The sequence below is a fragment of the Cavia porcellus genome, unplaced genomic scaffold, assembly GCF_034190915.1.
Source record: "Cavia porcellus strain 051 isolate PalLab524CR breed Dunkin Hartley unplaced genomic scaffold, mCavPor4.1 scaffold_24, whole genome shotgun sequence".
Lineage (NCBI taxonomy): Eukaryota > Metazoa > Chordata > Mammalia > Rodentia > Caviidae > Cavia > Cavia porcellus.
In genome coordinates, this window is record NW_026947507.1 from 41,892,328 (window position 1) to 41,902,942 (window position 10,615).

The window sequence follows — 10,615 nt, forward strand, 5'->3', positions numbered from 1 at the left end:
CCTGGGATGGGCACTGGACATTGCGGTGCACTCTCCTGGTCACAGAGTGAAGCATACTGTTATTACCTCTGCTCCACAGGAGGATATGGTGGCTGGGAGCACTCAACTTGCTCCAGGCTTCACAGCCAGCGCTCAGCCTTCATTGACTCACCCCTTCCTTTGTGCACCTCCATATGCCAGGCACTATTCTAGGTGCCAGTGGGTGGCAGAGCTAGGATATGAACTCAGAGCTCCGCGTCCATGCTCGGTGACATCACATCTTCCTGAAACATCGTGGAGATGGCTCCACAGACAGGCACCAAGGCAGGAGGCTCTGTCGTTCTTTATCTGGCCATGTTTCTCTCCTGCCTGAAATCAGCTAACACCTCCCACTTGCTGCAGGGCCACAGCAGCTCCTCCACAGCACTCCTGCCAAGATCTTTGGTCCTATGTTCGGAGAACCCAGCAGGCTGGCTTTGTCCAGCCATCGCAGTAGCTGCTGCTGTCCTCTTGGGGTGCCTCCCCTCCTCTGTCCACTGACTCCTCTCCTCAAGGCCACCTTGGACTCCCCATTCCTGGAAGCCTGCCTGCCTTCCTTCCACTGTCCTGGCACCTCCCCACATGGGCAGTTTACAGGCCCTCATCACTGCACTTCGATGCATCTTGTCACCTCCACCACAGGACGAGCTCGTTAGAATCAGAGCCCCAGAGAGCCTCACAGTGGGCAGTCTATGAACGATACGACCGCTTGCTATTCACAGTTCGGGGTGCTGATACTCTGTGGCTGTGTCACCCTCCAGAACCCAGCCTCAGCCCCTGCTCTTCCAGTGTCACTCAGACAAAGCCCTCTCTGAGCGCCGGCCTTGGTGCTCAATCTTCGGCCAGTCTGCTGCCCTCTGACCCCTGCACCTATCCTAGAACACGTCTTTCTGCTTGTGATGACTTAAACACAAGGAACAACATCCCTGAAAGTGAGAGTTTCTGCAGAGTAGGCCCCTTCATCTGTCTATCCGCATCACATAGGCTGCTGGCCTTTTGAGAATAGAAGGCTCAGCAAACACAGTAGTGTGTTGTGTGTGTATGCACATGTGTGTGCACATGCATATGCATGTGTGTGTTTGTTCATATATGTGTGTGAGCTGTATATGTTAAAAAGGCGAACACTTCCCCCCTCAGCATTCCAACGGTACAATAGCAATAGGACCTATTTTAAACTCATGGGTAATTTGATCTTAATGATATGGTGTGCAGAGGCACTAATAAGTTTACAAATCTGCCAGCAATGCTAAGAACATATGTCTTAGAAAATGCTACCCTGCTCCTTGCTTATTGTAGGGCTGGGGACTTAGGCAATTGTGAATAATTAAGAGGGAGTGACCAAACAGTGACTCAAGGGTGCCTCCAGAGACACTAGCAGACACAGCAAGTGTGCAGGGGGCTGAGGAGACACTGAAAGCTGGGGTGAGGGGCAAAATGGCAAGCGTCCTCCCATCCTAGCCGGGAGGGACCCAGCAGCGTGCATCATGAAAGCCCGGAAATTGCTCTTTCTTATCAGCAAAAGCTAATGGGCGTTCCTGTGGCGGTTCCGAGGATCCCAGAAGGAAGGTGCTATGCTGCAGCGGGGCTTCTGCTAGCAGCGCCTCATGCCATGGTGGTGTAGAATCGGCGTGGGTCTTGCATCTGACAGTTTGCAAAGCTCAAAGCTTGGCTCTGCCGCTCAGCTGCTAAATGCCATCCTGCAGGGTGCCGTAGGTGTCCTTTGGCTTCTCCTCTGCAGCGTGTGGAAAATCCCTCCCTTGAGGGAGTTGCAAGGCATCCACCGGCTGGTGGGCGGCTTCAGCAGATGTCTGCACCCAGTAGGTGTGCAGGTCTATGTATCCCTTTCTGTGGTGAAGAGAGGGCTTCCACTGAGGTTATTTGTGACTGGTACATTTCCTGGCTTGCAGGAGGTACTTGATCAATATTTGCCCAAGAAAGGGTAAAATAATCCAGAAATATTCTTTGCTGCTTGATCAGAAAACTCAAGCACAGAGAAGCTGAGGCACTTAACAGGTAATCAAGAAGCTGCCCTTTAGAAATGGCAGGGGTGGGGATTCTCCACGTTAGGCCTCCTGACTGGGCCAAACCACCCAAGGGATGGGGCTCTTGTCCCTGACCTTTGTCCTGAAGTTTCCTTAATTTGGTAGAACACTTGTCCTTAAAGAGGAAAAAATGAATACCCAGCACAAGGGGAGCGTGAATGCTTGAATACATGCTTCCTGAGATAAAATGAAACTGCTTCTGCGATGTGTGTTTAGGCAGATTAAATCCATGTTTGTTTACAAACCCCAAGGTAAAAGCAAAATAAATATGTCCACGCAGATGAGGGAATCCCACAGGGAAGAGAAGAAAAAGTCACCGGTTAATTCTCTGAGGGCTGCTGTCGTTGCAGAGTCTAAAGTGTGTCCCACAGTGGTGTCCAGGGTGAAGACCCTCAGGAGGGGCTGCAGACGTCCCCGATGGCCTGCACATGGTGCCCACAGCCCACGTGCCCCGAAGACATCAGGATCCGCTCTCCTCTCCCACTCCTGCATCAGCCTGACTTCCTGCACTCACCCCAGCCTTGCTGCCCACCACTCAATCTGTAGGAAAACACAAATCAATCCTAAAAGCCCCCCTGAAAGCTATAAATCCCCTCACAGCCCCTGCCGCCTCCTTGGCAGGAAATGTTTGTTTCCTCTCTTGTCCCAGAGGCTTGGTAGTCTTCTTCATTCACCCCAATCTGCATTTTATTAAAATGACACTTACTTGTGAGCGGCCGGACTTCCCCTCTGAAGCTGTAAATGTCCTCTTGGCCTCTCGACTTCACATCCTGCACACTTAAGAGGTGTTTTGAGAAGGATCACGGTCAAGATCCTAGGAAGTATCTGAAGAGGTGACTCTGGTGGCCCGGCCATCATGGACAAGAGATTCACTCATCTGAGGTGGGGCAGCTGCTCGGTGGTGCTGGTGTGTTTCCACAACCTGGCAGGGCCACAGCCACAGGCTGAACAGTGAGTCTCTCTCCCAGCACTGCTGTCCCCCTGCAGAGAGTGATGTTGGGGGGCACAGTGAGCTGGGAGCATTAGCGATTCCGCCAAGGCACTGACAAGTCTGGGTGTCAGCTCACATGACTTCTTTTGCTGTGACAGTGACAACTCATGGGGGCCAGGCAGGGCTGCCAGTGAAGGCAGAGTCTCTGAGGCCTGACACCGCTTGCAAACCTGGAAAAGCACAGGGCCTCCCTGGGTTAAGCTGCTGGGGTTTTGTTGGGTGAAACTCAGAAGAGAGATTCTGGCACCCCTTTACAGGCTACTCTGACCCCTAAATTACAGTGCAGTCCGTATGACAGAGCCCAGCTGGGTGCTAGGAATTTCCTAGGTGCCCCATAAAGCTACTTCCTGTCCCTGCCTGCTCTCCCCATGTGAACTTGGAATTGCCCCTTAGGAAATCCGGTAAGGAGGCCCAGGGAAGCCCGGGACAAAGTCCTGATGGAGGATTCCAAAGCCGCTCCCAATGCGTGGCACCATCCTGAGTGTGGCCCAGAATCCACATCATGGGGGTGCTGGCAGGATAAAGGTCCCTAAGAGGGGGTGAAGCTTAGGGCAGCGTGTGTGTGTGGGGGGGTCATGTTTAATCCTATTTGTCCTGTGAGAGTCTCCCAAAGCCGGACAAAGGAAATCCCATGTAACCCCCGGTCTCCACATGCCATGGGGCAGCCTTTAGGCTGCACACATATTTTCAGAAGGACAAAAGCCATTTTAATATTGTTCCTGGGGGTGCTGGGCAAATCATAATCTTATAACCAAAATGGTTCGCTCCTCCATGGGAGCTATTGAGAGCTGAGGCTCTTTGTAGTAGGGGAACAAAAGACTTGAAATCGCCGCCACCCACTCCTTCCCAGAGCCCGTTGCTGCAGGTCCTTGGAGAGAAGCTGCTGTGCTAGCCCCAGCGACCTTCAGGTGCTGGTCACAGGGCTTTCGAGCCACATTCCAGGTGCTTATCCTGCCAGCCTGGGTCTTCTGCTTAGGAAGGCTCCAGAGTCCCAGTGACTGACCTGGAAGCTTGAGGAAGGGACCTGAAGAACTCGCAGGTATAGAGTCTGTCAGAAGCACTGGAACCACAGGGTCAGGAAGGAGGGCATAAAACTTTATCAGCGTCATTGCAACAAAGTTTACCAGCGCTTGGGAAAGAGCTGTGCAGAAAAGAATCCCAGCAATGACAGCAGTCGAATTCACCACAGGGCTCACATTCCCAGCGCTCAGACCCCAGGCCCATCTCTGAAGGCTCTGCAGAAGTGCAGGGCGGGGGTGGATGGGTGGGAGTGGGGGTGTGAAGATAGGCTGAGGACTCACAGTTGGAGGCTGTGAGGGCCCCGTAAGAAGGCACCCAGTGCAATAGCTTTTAAGGTCCTCTGGTTTCAAACCTTTTTTTTTTCCTCCTTGTGATACTGGGGTTTAAACCCAGGGCCTTTGCACTGTTTTTATTTTTTAAATTTGAAGCAAGGCTTACAAGTCACTAAATTGTGCAGGATGAGTTGTTCAAATTTGCAGTCTTCCTGCCTCAGCTTCCCAGAGCCCTGAGATTATAGGCACATACCATCACATACCACCAAACAAAACAATAGGAAGCTTGCTAAAGCCCAAATCAAAGTACAAGAAGATGAATAACAAATACATATACTCAATGAATCAGGTATGGTGGAACATGTCTGTGGTTTAAGCATTCTGGGAAGCTGAGGCAGAAAGATCACTGCCATTTCAAGGCTTGCCTGGGCTACATAGTAAGTTTAAGACTAGCCTGAACAACACAGCAAACCCTTATCTCAAAAAACCAAATCTAAAATCAGTCAACCATCAAAAAAGATGTGAGTGTTGTTGAGAAAATGCTTTACATTTCTCATGTGGAGGCTTCTGAAGCAATCCTCCCCCGTTATAAAGAAACCATAGTGTGACTGGGGGGCAAGTAGCAGGCTTCTCCCCAAGTGTGAAGGGAGTGAGTACGCAGGACTACAGAGACAGTGGGCCAGGGCCAGGGAAGAAGGGCACTGAGACCCATGGAAGGGAGAACCTCAAAGTCCAAGATGAGATTTAATTTAATTCAAGAGGAGATTGGAAGCCCCTGTGTTTCCAGGAAGGCTATGCCAGCAACAATCCACTTTTGGGTGATTCTTTCTGTGCCCCAGCTATGGAAAGGGGTACACAAGCAGGCAGCTGGGGAATATTGTGGAGAAAGAAGTGACCAGGCAGCCCCCAGCGGGGAGGCGCAGGTAGTCCCAGTTCCTTTAGAGGGGGGGGGGCGGGGTTCCCACTCAGGACACAGAGAGTGAGCATCAAGGATGCAGAGGAACTAGGATGGGTGAGAGTCCCACACCAGCTCACTGTGGTGAGGTGGCAGGTGTAGACAGAGCTCTGGAACCCGCTAGGAAGGGACAGTTCATCCAGGGAGACCCAGGAGGGCCACTAGGGCACAGACAGCTCTCCAACCCGCACCTCCCAAACTCAGGAGCTTGGGCCCTTGGGGCTGGGCCTGGTGGCAATGCTTTCCTGAAGGCTCCTAAGGTGATCCTAGTAGCCAGGGTGAGAACGTCTGTTAGAAATTAAAAGGGACAGGGACCATAGCAGCCTTTGAGGAAGGAATGGGTATTGTCTCAGCTGATCCATCCCTCGGATTGGTCCGTGGGCCTCGCCTGGAGAGGGGACAGAGATGGAGGGCTGGGCAAGAGAAAAGAGAGATGGAGACAAGGCGGGATTCCATTCAAGTCTCATTTATTCTTAAAATGGCTACAACTTATATAGGGTGGAGGCAGGCCAATGGGGCAGGAAGAGGACACAGAGTGTTATCTGATAGGTCATCATCACATTCGGATATATGACTTAAGCAGGAGAGGATTATGGGAGATGTAGGCTGAAGCGGGAAGTTGCTCACGTCATGCGCACTGTAGGCAAGGGGAGGATCATGGGAAATGTAGGCTGACACACAAAATGCCCTCAGGTGGGAGGGGCAGGGCAGCAGCAGACATTCTGAGCCACTCCCTACACTCAGCAAAAGAGATATGGAGCTGACCAAGGAGCAGGACGCTGACACAAGTAGCAAGTTTAGAAGAGCCCTGGTGTGGCCAGAGGCTCAGGGTCTAAGAGGGACAGTCTCCTGCGTGACTGTGAATGTGAAGCACAGAGGTGCAAACCTCACTCCAGGTGACGGGAAGAGTCTAACTCCAAGTGACATGGGAAGAGTCTAACGGGGGAGGTGGCAGTGCGGCGAGGGCCTGAGGCCCACAGGTGCTTGGTTTACTGTTGGACTCCAAGGACAGGTTTTTTTGGAGCATTCCCTGAGTGCCCGCTGAAGCCCCAGCCCAGAGACACAGAGGCGAAGTTACTCTTGAACAAAGCAACTCTTCCCTGGGACTGTAGGGCGCACGTGGGGAGCAGATCCTTCTTTCTGGGCCCTGGAAGGGTTGTGGGACCAAGAGGAAATAGAAGTGGGTCTAAACGGATCAGACTGTCCTTGGAGCCTGCTCAAATCAGACCCGGATGTGCCACGTGTCAGTCACCCGAATGACTGAGGGGGTGATGGCAACTGGTAATGTCCACGTCTGTGACAGACAGACTGACCTTTCTGTTGTGTGTTGATCCTTTAAAGCATGGACTGAAAAAAAAGAATAAAACCTAGCGAGGTGTTTAATGCAGGGAAGCAACGTTACATCCTTAACTGTTTCCTATTAGAAAAGAAAACAGTTGAATCAATGTTTTAATAAAACATTTTCTTAAAAACCCTCACAGTTACAGATGCTTAAAGGGTATTAACTGAGGCAGTGATTGTGAAATCTGGGAGGCTGAGGCAGGGGTATTGTGAGTTCAAGGCCAGCCTAGGCATCTTAGCAACCAGAGAGAGAGAGAGAGAGAGAGAGAGAGCCTGTCTCAAACAAATAAACAAACAGGAAAACAACAAACAAAATTTGTTTTAAATGTGAACATTGCTAACAGGGGGTGATGATTTTATTTTATTTCTATGTAATGGGAATTCAACTCAAGACCTCCCGCTTGCTAGGCAGGTGCTTCTGCCGCTGAACTGTATCACTGGCTATATTTTCATACAATTGTTTTAAAACTTTGAAATGCATTAAAAAATACCAAATAGTGGGGCTAGAGATTTAGCTCAGTGGCCTAAGTGCTTGTCTTCTCCCCATCTTGTTCTGACTGATTTTACTAAGTGTGTAGGATAAAAACCGTATTACTGAGTTTTTGTTGGATTACTGACCAGAACTGTCTGCAATCTCACTGTATGAATGTCCACTTTGTATGCTTTAATTTTGCAATTTGAACAACTGTTTTTAAAATGACAATATGTAATCTATTAACTAGTGATTTCTTACTGTATATTTTTTCTTGAAATTCTGTATTACTTGTACCCTTTTACTGCTTTTTCTTTTTTCTCTTTAAATAAAAAAAATAAGTGTCTTTCTTGTGATCGTGAGTTCGTTCTCTGGTGCCAATAAAAAATTATATATATGTATATATATATACATATATATATACATATATATAATAGTACAATGCTAAAATTTTAAACCATAAGGAATCTTTCTTATGAAACAAATCATGTTTTGTACCTTAAAAATTCTCACCATATCCTTAAGAGATCCTGTATTTCTTTAGATCTTGATCACTCTTAAAATTCACTGAAGAATAAACAAGCATTGGCAAAGTTTCTGAACTGTTGAATAGACACAGATACTTTTTTTTTACTCCCTTCTCTGTTCCTCATTTTTGCCATCAGTTTTCCACTTTCCAATAAACAGAAGTGATTCCTACAACTTTCTTCATCTAAAGCAGCCAAAGTGTAAATCATTCGTTTCCTGTTTAATGATTTTCAAACTTGAGATGTTACAGTGGTAATAAAGGATTCCATCCTATTTCCTACTCCACCTTGATCAATGTTTTTATTATTTTACCTTAGCTGTTTGCTATTTTTTTAAAAATACACTTTACCTTCAGAGTGACCTGAATTAAAATCCTGGGGTTATCCTTTTTGGGCTGTGTGCCTTGGGCCACTTACTTAACTTCCCTGCATCTTGGTTTTCTCATGGGCAGGCTGAGCACACACTTATCTTTAGGACGGTAGTGAAATTAAATCACAGTGAATGTTGGACGAGCCCAGAGCCAGACTGAGTTCTTTATGCGGCGAGCTTTCCTCACTCTGTAGAAAGGAAGCAAATAAACAGAAACAAAAACCTTCTGTGGCACTGTCGTCTCAGCTTCTGTGCTCTGTGTCACATTCACGGACTCTGCGGTGGATGAACTAACGGACAGCTTGGAGCACCCAGCTGACCCAAGTGAGCATGGTGCTGGGTGTGGAGGCCCACCTGAGGACCCAGCAGCATAAAAGGAGACCTGGAGGGGAAGGTGGTGTGCTGTCGATTCTCCTGGAGAAGCTGTCGATTCTCCTGGAGAAGCTGTCGCACTGCTTTTCCTGACATGAACTCAGCTGTTATCATTGGAGGAACTTGGGTCCTTGCTGTAGCTGAGGATGGCTGCAGTTCTCTTTGGGGGAGCACTAGTTTTCACTTTGAGTATCACTTCCTGGGTCCAGTGCAGATCCCTCAGCCTGATGGCACTGACCTCTCACCCCACTGGCGCACACTTTGTAGCTTCCACCCCTGACCTTGGGGCCTTCCCAGAGCAGATGCATGAAACAGACTTTAGGCCTTCAGCTGGACTCATAGGAGACATTGCCATGGGCTCCAGGTCTTCAGCTGGACTTGTGCAGGACATTGCCATGGGATTCAGGCCCACAGCTGGATTCTTTGGATGTCTCATGTGTGGACAGATCTGCACTCTTTTGCATTTGACTCTCAGGGTGAATATTATAAAATAATTCTATAAATTATGTGAGCTATATTAAATCCTTTCTTTTGTAAACCCTGACTACAACAGACTCCTTAAACCAAGCCGGACTCTTTCAAAAGCACACCAAGAACTGGTTCTTTCTTTCTTTCTTGGTACCAGGGATTGAACTCACAGCCTCTCATTTGCCAGGCAGGCACTTGTGCCACTGAGCTAAATCCCCGGCCCTCAAGAGCTGGTTCTTAACCACTCTCTAGAGAAAGCAGCACTATAGTAACTCTCCTTTCCTTTGGGAAATGCTAACCGTAGCTTGGGAGTTGGAGATAAACATTTTAAAAGTTTGCTTGCAACTTTAAGCACCTTTAGTTGCACAAAAGTTCTGTTTTATTATATATTTTTATAATAGTAAATGTTAAGATGCTCTGATCAATGGCCAGCCACCATGGTTATCAGTGATAGATTTGGGCTCTGATGAGATCTTTTGCCCAGCTTCCTCTTCTCATGAGAACTCACTTTTCCTGGGGCCACCCCAAAATATTCTGACCCAGTTCACCTCCTCTATACTCACCTGGAACTGACTCACCTAAGAGAGGGCACTTGGAGAAAAGTCTTTGAGACCTGCAGCCTTTGCCTGCCCACAGCAGCTTTGGAGACAAGTACTTGTCCAGTCTGGAGCTGAGGGGACAGCCTGGGTCCCCTAGAGGCCTGAGACCTGTTAACCATCACTGTTCTAAAGAATGCCGCAGAATTCTACATGAAATTTTTTACAGATGATAAACATCAGCACATAGTTGATGAATAAACAAACAAGCAACAAGTTATGAAGACACCTAAATATTTAGTAGGGATCTAAAATTATGGGCCATTTGTAGTTTGTGGGGATACTGATAACTTTTACTTTTTGCATTTCAAACTTTTAACCAAGAATATATACACCTACCCCATTTTTAAAGTCATAAAAACACTTTTAAAAAATAACAGAGGCAATAATAATCTTGGTTTTTGTTGTACTTCTGTACTTATATCCAAGGATAAAGAAATATTTTACTTTGTGTCTCCTTAGTGTAAAGTGCTGTCAGATTTGCTAATATGTATTCTACTTATATAAGACCTCATCATTTTTGATTGAAAAAGAGACCTATACAACTATGAAATACTAAATGGAACTCTTAGAACATAGGAATTAGAAAAACAAACATTCATTGTGTCAGTATTAATCATAATAATTAAATCTATTTTTCTTACATTTTCTTTCTTTCAATCCAAGCAGGCGCTTCTCTACTTCAGGGGAACTTGTTTTAGGTGGGTAGCAGGAGGCCTCTACTGGGTCTCTGGGCTTTCATGCTGAAAGGGCTTTTTCGCCAAAGGACAATAGCATGTAAGGCCGCCAGGTTCCTTCTGAAACCCTAAAGACAAATTTCCCATTTGGATGACAGATGCAGAGACTGGGGGTATTGGGAGAGGAGAGGCCACCACCTGGAGTGCAAGGTGGCCACTGGGGAGTGTCTGGCATGGTGCAGGGTGTGCTCAGAGGATGGGACACAAGCACTGGAGAGTCCTCACCTTGTATATGTGTCAGGAGACCCTGACACCATTGGATGCAGCAGGCGGCAACGGGCCCAGAGGGGCATGACACCCCAGTGGCTAAGACCCTTGTCCCTGTGCAGATGCCTGGCTCACAGAAGGAGCTGTGCTGCTCCAGGCTGCTTGAGGTTCAGCTGTGCCTGCCCCTTCTCCTTCCAAAGTTCTAACCTCTGGCATCTCTGAATGCC